Source organism: Dipteris shenzhenensis, chromosome 8 (genome assembly GCF_047967505.1).
Source record: "Dipteris shenzhenensis isolate YYH24624 ecotype China chromosome 8, Dip_SZ_1.0, whole genome shotgun sequence".
NCBI lineage: Eukaryota > Viridiplantae > Streptophyta > Polypodiopsida > Gleicheniales > Dipteridaceae > Dipteris > Dipteris shenzhenensis.
Window position 1 is genome coordinate 58158286 of NC_141603.1, and position 4237 is coordinate 58162522.

Here is a 4237-nt window from a genome sequence, read left to right on the forward strand (position 1 = left end):
CTGCACTTGTAGTGCAAAAGCATAGAAAGAGGCCATCATTGTTCTTTGATACTAAATCAGCTAGACGATCAAACTCATAATATAACCACATTCATTGCCACCGCCACGTCCCAAGCACACAAGTCCTTGTAACCGCCAATTCAGAAGAATCTACTCATATAATCAATTCACAACATTCTGTCTGACCGCCCACGTTCCAAGCACTCAAGTTGGCACCCCATTTATCATTCATTGAAACTTTCTCTAGGATGGAGAGGATGGGGAGTCATAAAAGAGCCATGTTACTCAAGGTTGATTTTTCCAAGGCTAATGCACACGAAAAAGAACCACTACAAATTAGTTTCGCTGGCGAAACTATATTAGCAGATGCAACTAGCTCAAAGAATGGATGGGAGGTGCTAACGGAAGCTTGGATGGAGGGTTTGTCAATTTTACTACACTAGCAATCTTCAAGTTTATGGGAGCTGTTGCTTATATCTCTTACAATTTCGGCAATGAAAAATATCAAAATGTCAGTACTTTACTTTAAACAATGGAAAACATCATCTTTAGGATACCTTTGCCGAAGAGGCCTTAAATGGGTGTGTATCCCTAGTCTAATTTTTATTCTAAAAACAATCATACCAAAGGATGGAATAGTTGCGAGAGAAAAATCATGGACATGATGCCATCATTAGATCTAATGAAATAATAGAGCTCAAGAAGGTTAATGGATTGAAGGTGGTAGGAAAAAGTAAAGACATCGCTGGTGAAACACTATTGGAAGCCATTTCATTTGGAGTTCACAACTATAGTTTCGCTGGCGAAACTAAACGGGGCAGAAAAAGGGGCTTAGCGAAGGAGGAAGGTCGAAGGGAAACGGAGAGGGAGAGGGAGAAGGGGAGGCAGAGGCAGAGAAGTGAAGACTAGTTTCGTTGGCGAAACTAGTTGGCGAAACTAGTTACTAGTTTCGGAAACTAGTTTCGCCAGCGAAACTAGTGAAGTAGTTTCGGAAACTAGTTTCGCTGGCGAAACTAGTGAAGACTAGTTTCGCCAGCGAAACTAGTCAAGACTAGTTTCGACTACCCTAGGATGACAACTCCTCCGCCGCCTTTATCTCTGCCTACGCCTCTATCTCCTCCAAACGCCTACAAACGCCCATGCCTACGCCTACGCCTCTATCTCCGCCTACGCCTACGCCTTTATCTCTGCCTATGCCTCCAAAAGCCTCCGTCTCGACCTTTATCTCCGTCTTTATCTCCGCCTCCAAACTAGTTTCTGAATCTAGTTTCGCCAATGAAACTAGTTTCGCTGGCGAAACTAGTTTCCTTCACTAGTTTCGCCAGCGAAACTAGTTTCCTTCACTAGTTTCGCCAGCGAAACTAGTTTTCGAAACTAGTTTCGCTGGCGAAACTAGTGAAGGAAACTAGTTAAACTAGTTTCCTTCACTAGTTTCGCTGGTGAAACTAGTCTTCACTAGTTTCGCTGGCGAAACTAGTGAAGACTAGTTTCGCCAGCGAAACTAGTCAAGACTAGTTTCGACTAGTGAAGACTTCAAATAATTTGGTCTTACAACGATTCAAGGTCGGACACGGTCGTTTCAATAAACTCAAATCTCCATATCACGGTTCCGTTAGTTACAACCAACTTTGCCATTTATAAGTGTTTCTTTTGAGAAAAAAAGATATTACTTTCACCTGTTAGTTCTGACAAAATGGAAAGCTTTTTCTTGCGAACAGCATGCCAGAGATCGTGGCGAAGTACTGTCATTATCACGGGGAATCCAAATCATCAAGCTCAGTGAGCGATGAGAACGAGGTTAGTGTTTTGAACCGATGAGAACATAAACAAAGAAGAAAGGCAGTGTCCGCAGTGCGTCCACCTGGGAGGAAAATGACAGTGCCGCCATGGCACTACCCCACAAAGTCTCGTCCCCCCACCTTTCAGGCCAAGATGCGCAAAGGGAAGACTCCCGATACTGAGTATCCATGGCCCCAGAAGATCACGCAGGATGAATTCGGTGGATCCCGATTGAAATTTCTCTCCCGTTTCAAGCCTCTGACAAGCAAGCCGAAATTAGTTACACTCCCCTTCGAGCTGCCTTTAGTTGATTTGGAAAAGAAAATTAAAGAGGTACAAATCAACGCGTGCTACGACGTCGTTCCGCGCAGCTGGTTGCATTCGTATTTTTCCCTTTGCTCGATCGAGCTTGTGAATGCATAACGTGGATCGTAGTAAGGAACCAAATTGTCTCTGATGTCAAAATTAACCAAATCGATCATAAATTTCCGACGTGAATCGCTGATTACGAGGACTTGGCCCTGCAGGTTAGTGAGCTAGCGAGAAACACTGGCATGGACTTTTCGGAGCAAATTGCCGATCTCAAAGAGAAGTATAATCAGGTACGAGGCAATGAAAGCCGCTTACTGAGAATTTTGCTGACATCCATGCTTCATACGTGCTCTACGATAACACAAAATTTGAATTCAGGTACGCAAGGACTTGTACTCGCAACTCACCCCGGTCCAGAGATTGAGCGTGGCAAGACATCCAAATAGACCAACTTTTCCTTACATGATTAGAGCACCTTTCCCCTGATTTCGGGAAAGATCGACTTCAAATCAAGGCCATTCGGCTTTTACGAGTTACCCCTCTTCCCAAGTTTCACTGGCGAAACTAGTGAAGACTAGTTTCGCTGGCGAAACTAGTCTTCACTAGTTTCGGAAACCTTTATCTCCTCGACCTTTATCTCCTTTATCTCCTTGACCTTTATCTCCAAAGCTTTATCTCCGCCTGCGTCAAACCTTTATCTCCTCGACCTTTATCTCCAAAGCTTTATCTCTGCCTCCAAACCTTTATCTCCGCCTCCTCGACCTTTATCTCCGCCTCCAAACGCCTCCGTCTCGACCTTTATCTCCGCCTTTATATCCGCCTCCGTCTCGACCCTCTGCCACCATCCCTTCCCCTCCTGGAACATCTCCGCCATTTCTTCCCCTCCTTGAACATCTCGCGAGGATTTTGCCGCTCGAGAACTGCTGGGAGCTTCCCCCCATCTTCTTCGAGGCAAAATTTTGGAGCAGGCGTAAGTCTTCAAAGCTTTGCAGTAAAATTGCAGTTTGCTTCTCGATTTCGGTCTCCAAGGCGGAAATTTTGAATCGAAAAAGCTGAGTGTCGCCTCTGCTTCTTTGCCATCCCTGCTGCAGTCGTGGGCTTCTCTTGCTCCCAACCTCGCTTGTCGGTCTCCCTTCCTTCCTTGAATTGGATGCTTTTTTGGCAATTTTTTGTTTGCCAATACCTCGTACTCAGACACATTCACCACCATGGTAGACATGGCTCCGACGTCCAGAGTCTCCACGTAATGTCCTAACTCGTTGATGTCAATCTACTATCGACGGGTGCACTTCATAATCGGAGAACTGCTAGAGAAAACGCATACTTAGAGAAACACGAGGCCTTCGTTGGGCACACGACAAGAGCAATACAGAGATAGAATCGTGCTAAATAACAGATTTAAATGATTCATCACGAGTCATATGAAGCGCGTGCATCTTGGGGAAAAGACTTGGCAAGGGTGGTGAAACAACGTGCAAAGCAGGAGATGGATGGGGAAAATGATCTAAAGAGAGCGAGAAGCTGGAATGAGGACTAAGGACGAAACAAAGAGCTATAGAGAGAGAGAGAGAGAGAAAGAGAGAGACAAAAGGACAGACAGACACAGACAGAGAGAGAGAGAGAGATAGGGAGGGGGGTACCAAAGGTGTGAGGATAGGAGGGATGGAGGAGGTGGGTTGTGGTGAATTGAGCTGAAGAGAATGGATTGGGTTGGATTGGGAGGAGGAGAAGGTCTGAGAGTGGGAGTGAGAGAGAGATGTGTACCGGTACACATCTCCCTCTTGAAAGCCGATAGTCGACACCATGTGTAGTCCTTGGGATTGCAATTGGAGGACGGATGCTCATTCGAAAGCAGGATTGGGGAGGGATTGGAGGATGGTATGCTTGTTTTAAGGTCATTTTCTAGTTCGGCTCTCTATGAGGATGCCCTTACTTTTCTCCATGACTCTTTTAGCGCATGCGTTGCTCCTATCCTCTCTTCCTCCTGCCCCTCCCCCCTCCCCAAGCACCACCTTGTCGCTGCCCCGCTCTCTCCCCCCATGTTTTCTCTGCCTGCGCCCTCCTTTCCCTACAACTACTCTTCGAATCGCTCTCTCGGCATTCTTGGGCCGCACTCGGATTGCTGACGGACCAACGAGTGATCTAG

At 46.1% G+C, this 4237-nt stretch overlaps 1 pseudogene; it reads left to right on the plus strand.

The window, feature by feature from the left end:
* Positions 1-1906: 1906 nt before the first annotated feature.
* Positions 1907-2577, plus strand: LOC147899743 (acetyl-coenzyme A carboxylase carboxyl transferase subunit alpha, chloroplastic pseudogene; annotated as a pseudogene).
* Positions 2578-4237: the final 1660 nt, after the last annotated feature.